A 13,683-nucleotide genomic window follows, 5' to 3' on the forward strand; every position below is an offset into this window, starting at 1 on the left:
TATGTCTCCTTAATATTCTGCCTGTTTTGGCTGAAATATTTCCAATATAAGGTAGACAAGCAGTCACTTAGAAGTGTCCATCCTCTCGTTTGTTTTGTTGTTTGTACGTCTGTAGCGCTCTCTGTACTTGCTGGGACGAATATCTGTTGTTCTGGAACACAGTTTGCAGGTAGTCCAGTTCCGTTTGCAGATTAGTGGCATTCGAGAAGTTATGAGCTCGGTGGATTACGTTCTTTAGAATCCCCATCTTTTGTGCTGGATGGTAGTAACTAGTAGCTTGCAGATATGTGCCTATATGAGTGGGCTTTCAAAATACAGAATGCCCAGTACATAGTAAATTTTATGTTTCCATGCATGGAGTTCAGGTGTTGAAGGAACTCTCTGAAATTTTCCAGACCAATAGGGCAAACTCAAAAGTGTCAACAGTGAACCGGCAAAATTTTACGGAACAATTTGTACGACGGGAAAATTTTAAATGTCACAGTTAATTAGATGTTTTTATCGACTTTGCCAAAAGAGTTTCATGATCTCAAACGCTATGTGCGTCTCTAAGTTAAATTCTTTCATTTTCTCTGCCATTCGTTTTAGGCTAAAACATCATCAGTGCAGGATCGTCCTTTTCTAAAACCTATTTTTTAGCCTGTGTTCACAAGGCTAATTCCGCTGCAGTTGTTTGGTTGGCTTCTGTTGCCTAAAAAAATAATACTTTTATTTAGAGTTCAAATTATTAAGCCACCCATCGTTTCTTGACAACAGGCGCGAATATGTCAATGTTTGTATAATAGCCGGATATTTTTGACTAATGCTAGGACACTGTTTGAAGCACTTGTCAATGGCCTATATGGCGTAATTTTAGTCGTGAATTGAAAAATAAAACCTTACATCAACAGTGGAAAGGTGATGCTCATCAAAAGTTCATTTTGACTGTGTACCCCAAGCACCAAAAGTTACTTTCACATGTGACATTCCGACATATTGCGAACCTTACAGCGTTTCTGTAAATTCATAAGATTTCCGTTATCGTATTTAATTGATAAGGACTCCAAATACTAGGTGAATGACTGATTACACTAGCTTCTTGTACCCCATCCGTGGCCGAGGTTGCAAGCCAGCACGCTAGCTCAGCGCGTTCGGTCAGAGGGCTGGGTGCCCCTGTAGTAATAATAATAATAATAATAATAATAATAATAATAACAATAAAAACTAACTGAAATATTTAACGATGAACTTGAACAGGTGCCATCTGATGTTCGCCCATATCAGATGCCGAGAACAAGAACGATCAATATTAAATCTATGAGCAAATAAAAAAAGAACGCTAACGCAAGCTTTTGCGGTGGTGCTCGACCCGGGGGTTAGGCGGTTGGAATCCTGGTACCCGAAAAAATTTTCAATTCCAGTCCTTGGCCAGCAAGTCTAGTTTCAATACTAAACCTGTATGCAGTGTCTCATGAAACTAGGGCATGTGACATTGTTGACGGCGATCCGTGGGTCGGATGCGGACGTTAAGCTTGACGACCCCCTTGGTGCTATTCGCGAGGAGTAACCTATGTGTCGACACCGAATTTCACCCTCTCCCTTCTATCATTCTCATACAACGCAACATTACACACACAAAACACATACGTGTAGTATTAGAAGTAGTGTGTAATGGAGCGTGTTGTTAATAAACAAACAAACAAACTAGTTTCTTGTGTGTAAGTTCCTTTACTGATGTACCTTCCTTTCCCTCATCATGTCTTGGAGGGCCTACTTTCACTGCTGGAAATTAATAATCCTATTTCATTGATGCTTTTTATGCGGTTTTTGGCCTCAGGACAATCAAAAATCGATGTGAGTGATGTTTTTGTGCGGTTTTTGGCCTCAGGACGATTAAAAACCGATATTTCCCATCCGATGTGACCTTACCGTGGTGGATGGGCTCACGTGACTAACGGCATCACACCTGTACACTCATCACACTGAGTAGAACAGTTTGTTTAACGTGAAACGCACTCCTTAGGCATTGTTGTATGGTTCATTTGTAGTCGACCATTTACAGCGCCATTTGTTTCTACACTTTGTAAATTTTTTTTTTTCCTGCCATACGTTTACCCCCTTCTCCGATAATATTCCGTTGCAATTTGACGTCATTCTGACCAGTGATGTTATTTCTAGAGTGATTTGAAAGTTTAATTATAATCACCCTGTGTATACAGGGTGAGTCACCTAACGTTACCGCTGGATACATTTCGTAAACCACATCAAATACTGACGAACCGATTCCACAGACCGAACGTGAGGAGAGGGGCTACTGTAATTGGTTAATACAAACCATACAAAAATGCACGGAAGTATTTTTTTTAACACAAACCTACGTTTTTTTAAATGGAACCACGTTAGTTTTGTTAGCACATCTGAACATATAAACAAATATGTAATCAGTGCCGTTTGTTGCATTGTAAAATGTTAATTACATCCGGAGATATTGTAACCTAAACTTGACGCATAAAACCTCCGACGTTCAGTTGCGTGTTGTAACAAACATGGGCCACGGTCGGGGAGCAGCATCTGCAGGGACATGTTTACGATGAGGACTGTGTTTACGAGTGTGGCTGTAGTGCACTGTTGTGGTCTGGTCTAGCTGTCGCAGTGTCCGCATGTAGCGCTTGCTGCTATTGTTATTCTGCATTCGTCTCCGCACGCAGACCATCTGTAGTACACCGTGTTACCAGACGTCTGTGATAGTGTAGTGTTGTAGGAACTGTGACCATGGTGTATTCGAACTCTTTAAAGGCGGAGAATGTACTCATCTATGGCGAGTGTCGACGAAATGCAGCTGAAGCCTGCAGGGTGTATGCAGAACGGTACCCGGACAGAGAGCATCCAACGTGCCGCACATTGCAAAACATCTACCGCCAACTGTATGCAACAGGTATGGTCGTAGCACGCAAACGGGTCCGTAACAGGCCCGTCACAGGAGAAGCGGGTGCAGTTGGTGTGTTAGCTGCTGTTGCCATGAACCCACACATGAGTACACGGGACATTGCGAGAGCCGGTGGACTGAGCCAAAGTAGTGCCATGCGCATACTGCATCGTCACCGCTTTCACCCGTTTCATGTGTCGCTACATCAGCAATTACATGGTGATGACTTTAATCATCGAGTGCAATTCTGTCAATGGGCGTTAACAGAGAATGCGTTGCAGTTCTACCTGTTTACCGATGAAGCGGGTTTCACAAACCACGGGGCAGTGAATCTACGGAACATGCATAACTGGTCCGTGGACAATCCTCGCTGGCTCAGACAGGTAGAGCGACAGCGACCGTGGACTAAATGTATGGTGCGGAATCATTGGCGACCACCTCATTGGTCCTCACTTCATTGCAGGGGCCCAAACAGCTGCAACATACATCGCGTTTCTACAGAATGATCTGCCAACGTTGCTCGAAAACATCCCACTGGAAACGCGTCGACGTATGTGGTATCAGCATGATGGTGCACCTGCACATTCCGCAATTAACACTAGGCTGACCCTTGACAGGATGTTCGACGGGCGTTTCATAGGATGTGGAGGACGCATAAATTAGCCAGCCCGTTCTCCTGATCTTACATCTCTGGACTTCTTTCTGTGGGGTACGTTAAAGGAGAATGTGTACCGTGATGTGCCTACAACCCGCGAGGATATGAAACAACGTATTGTGGCAGCCTGCGGCGACATTACACCAGATGTACTGCGGCGTGTACGACATTCATTACGCCAGAGATTGCAATTGTGTGCAGCAAATGATGGCCACCACATTGAACATTTTTTGGCCTGACATGTCGGGGCACACTCTATTCCACTCCGTAATTGAAAACGGAAACCACGTGTGTACGTGTACCTCACCCCTCATGGTAATGTACATGTGCGTCAGTGAAAAAGACCAATAAAAAGGTGTCAGCATGTGGACGTAATGTGCTGTTCCAGTCTCTTCTGTACCTAAGGTCCATCACCGTTCCCTTTGGATCCCTACGTAATTCGGTGCTCTCCGATACACACGATCGAACAGCGGAGGAGTGGTACTCAAGCGTCAACTTTAGGTTACAATATCTTCGGATGTAATTAACATTTTACAATGCAACAAACGGCACTGATTACATATTTGTTTATATGTTCAGATGTGCTAACAAAACTAACGGGGTTCCATTTAAAAAAAACGTAGGTTTGTGTTAAAAAACATACTTACGTGCATTTTTGTATGGTTTGTATTAACCAGTTACACTAGCCCCTCTCCTCACGTTCGGTCTGTGGAATCGATTCGTCAGTATTTAATGTGGTTTACGAAATATATCCAGCGGTAATGTTAGGTGACTCAACCTGTATATGCTGTTGACTGTACTAGCATATAACAACAGCCTTTCCTTACAACTATACACTAAGGTGCCAAAACTCATGGGATACCTCCTAATATCGTGCTAAAGTGTTGCCGGTACAGGATTTTGTGCACGAACTGATATTTCGATTATGTCCTATAAATGTTAGATGGGATTCTTGTTGGGCTAACCGGGTGACCAAATCAGTCTCATTTCATCCATAACAATTCCCTCGTTGTTTGGGAACATGGAGTCCATGAATGGCTGCAAATGGTCTCTAAGCAACCGAACATTTACGTTTTCAGTCAATGATCTGTTCAGTTGGATCAGAGGACGCAGTCCATTCCATGTACAAACACACCCGCGTCATTATGGAGACACCACCAGCTTGCACAGTGCCTTTTGACAACTTGTATTCGTGGCTTCGTGGGATCTGCACCATATTCTAACTCTACTATCAGCTCTTATCAATTGAAATCTGGACTCATCCGACCAGGGCACGGTTTTCTGGTCGTTTGGGGAGCAATCTATGTGGTCACAAGCCCAGGAGAGACGCTACAGGCGAAGTCGTGCTGTTAGCTAAGGCACTCGCGTCAGTCGTCTGCTGCCGTAGCCCATCAACGCCAAATTTCAGTGCACTGTCCAGAAGGATAACTTCCTCGTACGTCCCACATCGATTTCTGCGGTTATTTCACGTAGCGTTGCTTGTCTGTTAGCACTGTCGAACGCCGCTGCTCTCGGTCGTTAAGTGCGCGCCGTCAGTCACTGCGCTATCCGTGGTGAGAGGTAATGCCAGAAATTTTGCTTTCTCGGCATACTGTTGACACTGTAGATCTCGGAATATTGAATTCCATAACGGCTTCCGAAATGGAATGTCCCATGCGTCTATCTCCAACTATCATTCCGCGTTCATAGTCTGTCGATTTCCGTCGTGCGGCCATAATTATATCGGAAGCGTTTTCACGTGAAGCACCTGAGTACAAATGACAGCTTCCCCACTGCGCTGCCCTTTTATACCTTGTGTACGGTGCACTACCGCTATCTGTGTATGTGAATATCGCTACCCTGCCACTTTTGTCACCTCAGTGTATGTACCCACAATGCCACAAAAACAAATCATAAACCTGCATTCAGGGAACGCTTATCACGCCATTATTGCTTTGACACGTGTATGAAATGCTGAGGAAGCAATAGAATGGTAGTGCTCATTGTTTTCACGCTCTAATTTTTGATAGCGCAGCGCGAAATTTGCATTATATTCGGCAAACAGCGGTATCTCATGAGCGGATGGGGTTGGACTACGGTCGATATTCTGTTCTAAGTGGCAGCTGAAGGCCGTAGCGCTTCCGACACCACTCTTTGCAGTCGGAGAGAAGGACATTTGCGAAATAGGCCTGTCAAAGCCGACGCCGCAGAGAAGTTGAATGTCACTATATTAACCCTCACACGCATACTCTAAAAATGCTGCGGTTCTCACCTACAGGATGTGTGCAGAAAACTAAAGGCGATGAAGATAAACGCAGTTCAAAGGGTGAAAGAAGACGTCTGGTGGAAATCACTACGTTTCCGCCGGCCGCTGTGGCCGAGGGGTTCTAGGCGCTTCAATCCGGAATCGCGCTGCTGCTACAGTCGCAGGTTCGAATCCTGCCTCGGGCATGGATGTGTGTGATGTCCTTAAGTTAGTTAGGTTTAAGTAGTTCTAAGTGTAGGCGACTGGTGACCTCAGATGTTAAGTCCCATAGTGCTTAGAGACATTTGAACCATTTGAACTACATTTCGTTGTGAAGAAAAAAATTCCTCCAACCGGAGGCAGAAATACACTGAAAGACCTAGAGAATTATCCGAATCGGTAGACCTGATGTATGTGTGCAGACTGAAAAATTATTACAATTTCACAAGAAATTGGATGATTTATTCAACAGAAAGTTCTTCACAAATCGAAATAGCGCGTTGGTTCACTTCTGGTCCTTACGTAAGCAGTTATTCGGCTTGACAATGACTGACAGAGTTTTTGGATGTCCTCCTGAGGGACACCATGTCAAATTGTGTCTGACTGGTGCGTTACGTTATCAGAATCCCGAGCTGCTTGGAAGGCCTTGCTCATAATGCTCCAAACGTCGGGAGAGATACTGCGACCCTGCTGGCCACGACAAGGATTAGCAAGCACGATGGCAAGTAGTAGAAGCTCTCGCTGTTTGCGGGCGGGCATTATCGTGCTGAAATGTAAGCCCATGTTGGCTTATCATGAAGGCGGGCCCTGAAGAAATGCGGGCGCCTCCAGACACTTCTTTACTGGCCATCGTGGCTTAATTGGAAGCGATACTCATATCACTGAAGGCAGTTCCACTCCAGTCTTATGAGACTCCAGGCGGAAGACGTATCCGGAGACGCCCAAGACGGCGTGTAGGCCGCCATAAAGCCCGACAACGAGGAGTAACGGCCTCGGGTGCCACTTCTTTTCAGAGTAGGACCCCTTTGGTAATCGTCAACCGCACCCTTATAGCACAACGATACGTCGACGATATTCTACGCCCGGTTTCGTTGCCCTTCATGGCAAGAAATCGTGGGCTTACATTTCAGCAATATAATGCCCGCCCAAACACGGCGATAGTTGCTACTGCTTATCTTCGTACTTGCAAAACGCTGCCTTGGCCACTAAGATCGTAGGATCTCTTCCATTTAAAAACGTTTGAAGCATTACGGTCAGGGCCCACCAATGATCTCGGGATTTTGAGGATCTAAAGTGCCAGTTGGACAGAATTTGGCACGATATCCCTCAAACACAAAGACTATAGGAGGGGGAGTTTTCATTGGAGTTGACAAAAATATTGCCTCTATTGAGGTCGAAGTTAAGTGTGACAGTGAAATCGTCTGATCGCGTGTGACAAGTGTAGGTGAAACTAAGTTAATTGTTGGATTTTTTACTGGCTACCCAATTCCGCTGTGGCAGTCGTAGAGTCATCGCAAGAAAGTCTACTGTCAATTGCGTGTATATACACAGATCATGCAACGCTAGTTGGAGGAGACTTTAGCCTGCCGAGTACAGACTGGGATTCATTGTGGGGCATACAGACAGTCATTCGAAGTACTTTTGAACACGTTTTCTGAAAATTGTCTTGAGCAGGTAGCTCGGCAGCCCACACTCAGTTGTTATATCTTAGGCCTTGCAGGTACAAATAGGCAGGACCCTAAGGACAATGTCAGTACGGAAACGGCGAATAAAGATCATAATGTCATTATAACAACTGTGACTACGAAAGTTAATAAATCAGTCAAGAAGGCTAGCAGAGTGTTTCTGGCAGATAAACCAGATAAACAGTTACTAACATTTCACTTAGTGAATTGCGATCACTTAGTTCCAGTAATATGGATGTAGAGGAATTATGGACAAAGTTTAAGCAGACTGTAAATCGTGGTCTGTAGAGTTACGTGTCTAGTAAGTGGATAAAGAATGGAAAAGACCCACCATGTAACGAAATTCGTTAGATGCTGAGGAAGCAGAGGCTGTTGCACTCTCGGTTCAAAAGGGAACGTACAAATGATGACAAGCGAAGGTTAGTAGACAATCGTGCGTCTATGAAAAGAATTAAGGGCGAAGCATACAGCAACTACCACCGTCACACATTAGAAAAAGATCTGGCAGAGGTTCCGAGAAAAGTCGCTAAGCGGGTCTGAGTCTTCCGTTGAGTCCCTTGTTAACCAGTCTGCTGTGGCAGTTGAAGATGGCAAAATAAAAGCCGAAGTTTTAAATTTCACGTTCAAGAAATCTCTCACACAGGAGAACCGTACAAACATATGGTCATTTGACTATTGGACGGACTCCTATATGGACGACATAGAAATAACCATACCTGGCGTAGAGAAGCAACTTGAGGATTTGAAAACAAATAAATTACCAGGTCCGAATAGAATCCCAGTTCGATTTTACAGTGTACTCTACGGCATTGGCCCCTTACCTAGCTTGCACTTAGAGTGAATCTTTCTCCCAGCACAAAGTCCCAAGCGACTGGAAAAAAGCGCAGATGACTCCAGTATAAGAAAGGTAAAAGAACGGACCGGAAAAATACACACAATATCACAGTATCCCAAACTTCTGTCTGCTGCAGAATCCTTGAACACAATATAATAAACTTGCTTGACGCTAAGCAGGTTATGTCCACGAATCAGCATGGTTTTAGAAAGCATGGCTCGTGCGAAACTCAGCTTGCCCTTTTCTCACATGATACACTGGGAACTATGGGTCAAGGGCAATATCCAGCTTCCATGTTTCCAGATTTCCGGAAAGCATTTGACACGGTACTCAATTACAGGCTGTTAACGAAGGTACGAGGATACGGAATAACTTCACAAATATCTTAGTGGCTCGACGACTTTTAAAATAACAGAACCCAGTATGTTCTCCTCGACGGCGAGTGTTCATCAGAGACAAGGATACTGTCAGGAGTGCCCCAGGGAAGTGTGATAGGACCGCTGTTGTTATCTATATGCATAAATATTATGAAAAGGAAGCTGCTATTCATTGTATAGCAACCTGCCCGGTTAGCTGTGTAGTCTAACGCATTGCTTTCCGAGCGAGAAGGCGTGCCGGCCTCCGACACGAATCCGCCCGGCGGATTAGTGTCGAGGTCCGGTGTGCCCGCCAGCCTCTGGGTGGTTTTTAAGGCGGTTTTCCATCTGCCTCGACGAATGCAGGCTGGTTCCCCTTGTTTCGCCTCATTTGCACTATGTTGGCGATTGCTGCGCAAACGCTGTCTCCAGGTACGCGTACTCCGTAATTACTCTATCACTCTAACGTTTTGAGTTACACTTGTCTGTTTGACGTTCCTGGAGGGAAGGAGGAGGGGGGAGGAGGGGGCCTCCACTGGGGCCAAAACCGCACATTAACCCTGGGTTCGGTACGGGGCGTCGGTGGGGTGAGTTGACTGCTGTAGCCTGTTGTGGGATGGTCAACCACTGAGGGCTACAGCGGGGACGAAGCCTCTCCGTCGTTTCTAGGTCCCCAGTTCAACACAATATACCATACAGCGGAGATGCTGAGCCGCACATAGGCACAACAAAAAGACTGTCACAAATAAAGCTTTCAGCCATTTAGGCTTTCGTCTACAGTGGACAACACACACACACACACACACACACACACACACACACACACACACACACACACACAAAAGCGCGCGCGGGCAAACGCAAATCACGCACACGACTGCAGTCTCATGCAACTGAAGCTAGTTTATTTGTGACAGTCTTTTTCTTGTGCCTATCTGCGGCTCAGCATCTCCGCTATATGGTGAATAGTCACTTGCCTTTTCATAATACTGTTACATTCCATAGTGGATTTTCCACTGTTTGATTCTATATACATAAATATTTGACAGATAGGATGGACAGCAATATGCGGTTGCTTGTTGATGATGCCGTGGTGTACGGTAAGGTGTCTAAGTTGAGTGACTGTAGGAAGATACGGCTTAGACAAAATTTCCAGTTAGTGTGATGATTATCAGCAAGCTCTAAACGCGAAAAAAATGTAACTTAATGCGGATGAGTAGGGAGAACAAACATTTAATGTTCGGATACAGTACGACTAGTGTCCTGCTACAAACACTAAAGTCGTTTAAAAATCTTGGCGTAAAGTTGCAAAGCGATGTGAAATTGAACGAGAATATGAAACCTGTGGTAGGAAAGGCAAATGGTCGACTTCGGTTTATTGAAAGAATTTCAGGAAAGAGTGGTTCGGCTGTAAAGGAGACCGCTTATAGGACACTGTTGTGTTCGGTACTGCTGGAGTGTTTGGGATTCGTACCAGGTTGGATTGAAAGAAGATATCCAAGCAATTCGGAGACGAGCTGCCAGATTTGTTGCCGGTAGGTTGTAACAACACGTGAGTGTTACGGAGATGCTTCGGGAGCTCAAATGGGAATCCCTGGAGGGAAGGCGACATTCTTTTCGAGAAATACTATTGTGAAAATTTAGAGAACAGTCATTTGAAGCTGACTGCCGAAAGATTCTACTGCCGCCAATATACACCGCGTGTAAGGGCTACGAAGAGAATATACCAGAAATTAGAGGTCATACGGAGGCGTACAGACCGTCGTTTTACCCTCATTCTATTTGCTTGCGGAACAAAAGGGGAAATGAAAAGTAGTGGTACAGGGTAACTTCCGCCACACAGAGTACGATGGGTTGCAGAGTATCTAGTAACTGTAGATGTGGAGGATATCCAACAACTCTATCAACCAACACCAAGCCGAATAACTGATTGCATAATGGGAAGAAGTGGACCATAATGTTACTGACTTTCACAGTTTGCGAAGCTCCTTCTCGTGACTGAATCATCCAGTTTTTCTGAAACTGTAGTCATCTGTCTGTATGAGTACGTCACATCTACCGATTTTCGACGCTTTGGGATAATTCCCCCGTGGTGCGTCGTTTCTTTTTGTCTTGGAGGGCATTAGCTAATACCGAAATAAAGACACTTCGGAGATGAGAAGGCCGTGTTCAGCTTTAGCGATTACATATCTTATAATGTTGTCTACTTTTTATTTAATGTTCTTAGTATTTGTAGCCTAACTTGATAGAGACACGGTAAATGTCTTCTGTGGAAAATGAATTTGCATAGAAACCCTTTTCATTTTGCTCTTCACAATATTCAGTTCTCTTTCCACACGAGTTAGGTCGGAATTTTATAGCAGTACAGGTCAGCAGGTACCCATGAGGTTTAGCGATGCTGCATAACTTTACGGCCGAGGGTCGTAAGGAAAAGGTTACTCGCTGCTTCAGTTTACACACCTGGATGAAAGAGTTAACGAATATCTCGCAAAATACACAAACAAAAAAACGGCAGGCAACGTGCACCGCGGTTATCGTCAAACTGTCTACGAGGCTGTTCTATAAATATGTATTCGCCCCGCAGGTGTGCCGTTAAATATTCGGCAGGGGCAGAGGCTACGCAACTGCGTAACAGGAAAGGACTAGAAACTGCAGCTAAAATTCTGTTTAACTTTTACCATCATAAATTGAGGTAGAGGAGTTTTGCTCGAAAGCTAGAGTGTAGGCTCCTTTTTTTACACTGTGTAGTGCAGTTCCCATTGTAAAAAATTGTTGACGAAATTTAAAAACATATAAAATTAAAGAAAACTAACTCTTGTATTGATAATAAGGTCTGTCAGAACCATTCAACAAAAGCGTCTGTGTTTCTGACCCGAGCGGTCTAGGGAGCTGCAGTCATAGACTGTGGGGCTGGTCCCGGCGGAGGTTCGAGTCCTCCCTCGGGCATGGGTGTGTGTGTTTGTCCTTAGGATAATTTAGGTTAAGTAGTGTGTAAGCTTAGGGACTGATGACCTTAGCAGTTAAGTCCCATAAGATTTCACACACATCTGAACATTCGTGTTTCTGACGATAATTAAAATTGTGAGAATCCAGTTGTTAGGTACTGTAAAACAGTACAGCATTTCGTCCTTTTGGTAAACCTTCGTCATCACTTTTGTAAGCCCTCTTCGCCAGTTTTGTAAAGGCCTAGTCGCTACTGCTGTGGAGACGGGGTTGCCGCTATTACAGTAGGCAGAGTTTGTGAGTCTGTGAAATGGCTTCTGGTGCAGTACACCGCTAACACAATTTCTCCCTGTCGCTGAAACTTCCTGGCAGATTAAAACTATGTGCCGGACCGAGACTCGAACTCGGGACCTTTGCCTTTCGTGGGCAAGCGCTCTACCTTTCTTTCTTCCAGGAGTGCGAGGTACTGGCAGAATTGAAGCTGTGAGGACAGGTCGTGAGTCGTGCTCGGGTAGCTCAGATGGTAGAGCTCTTGTCCGCGAAAGGCAAAAGTCCCGGGTTCGAGTCTCGGTCCGGCACATAGTTATAATCTGCCAGGAAGTTTCATAACAGCGCAGAGTGAAAATATCATTTTCTCCCTGCCATTATTACACAGTTATGCCCCAGGGTCAGGTAACATGATAAGTAAACGAAAGTTTTACAACGCTCCAACAAATCAGTAACAAAGTCACACAAATGAATTAAAAAGGTATACTTATCTTTGTGACTGGTTGAATAATGTAGCCTGCAGCGCTCCTTGTAATATAACACAAAAATGTTCTCAAAGGCTAAGTGCAAATAGTCATAGGTAAACGTCACAGTACACAGCAAATGAAATTTACAGCAATTGTCTCTTCACTTCTAAGATTTGACTGAACGAAGTTCCCTGTTTGAGTCAGCTCTGGACGACGACCTATAAGCAAGTGGACAGAGCTGTTTTTCTAACTTCCGAGTAGGCTTCTGCCCGTTGTCGTCCGGTCTTTGGCGGATAGTACTCAGCCGGCAATTGGCCGAAGCGAGGTCGATATCTTCATCCTCAGCGCCGCCTGTGGCACTAGTGAAACTCGCGCAAGTGGTGAGTCTCTATGGCACTGTCACCAGCTCGCATCTTTGCGCCTGTGGTATCAGGACACCCCTGTGTAATGCAGAATTGACCACCAGATGTCACTGGAGGTAGACTTGTCAGTATAAAAGGAGCGGGGAGCATTGTGTTATAAACCGAAACTAGTGCGCAAACACCAACACTGTAGACCGATAACACTACATACACGCCCAATACGTTTCCGAGAGAAAGTCAGATACCTTGGTGTCTGGCTGGACCGGAAACTTACATGGGGGGACCACATCGAATACGTTGCCAACCGAGCGCACGCGAGGCTCAAACAGCTCTACCCAATGCTCAACAGGGAAAGCACACTGAATAGGAGGGTGTCGAGGTCCTTATACATGACACTGATTAGACCTCTGATGACGTACGCAGCTCCCGTCTGGGGATATGCAGCTCCCACACGACTGCGCTGCCTGCAGATCATACAGAACAAGGTGCTACGAATCATCAGCAATGCTCCACGCTACACACGCACCGTGGATCTTCACCATGAATACCGCCTTGATATCCTCAAGGAAGTATTCAAGAAACACGCCACACGACTATACAGGAACTCGAGACACTCGAACAATCCTTTCATCCTCACTCTGGGAAACTACGATCACAACCAAAGGTGGAAACACAAGCGGCCAAAGACACTGATAGCTAGGGCATAACCACCTATGGTAAACTAACATACGCAAACAGCGACAAACGCCGGTAAGCCCCTGCATATCAGCAACACTAACTGGTAACTACCAGCTGCTATTAGAGCCGACCAACAGGCCACAGCAGGGACACCGACGAGCTCGCCCACAGACGCACGAACAATCTGCCAACACTCCCTCACACTGTGCCTCCGGTATATGACCTATCGGACACAAGACCGATAACAAACCTAACTGTTGCAGGTTGCAGGACGCTGAACGAGGACTCTGTACCAGCACCCAGCGC

At 45.2% G+C, this 13,683-nt stretch overlaps 1 protein-coding gene across 1 annotated transcript in view; it reads right to left on the reverse strand.

Moving 5' to 3' along the window:
• LOC124549726 (somatostatin receptor type 2-like) overlaps positions 1 to 13,683 on the reverse strand; it is a 299,967-nt gene that overhangs the window by 121,590 nt on the left and 164,694 nt on the right. The gene's annotated exons all lie outside the window — the stretch shown is intronic.

This window comes from Schistocerca americana, chromosome 1 (genome assembly GCF_021461395.2).
Source record: "Schistocerca americana isolate TAMUIC-IGC-003095 chromosome 1, iqSchAmer2.1, whole genome shotgun sequence".
Taxonomy (NCBI): Eukaryota; Metazoa; Arthropoda; class Insecta; order Orthoptera; family Acrididae; genus Schistocerca; species Schistocerca americana.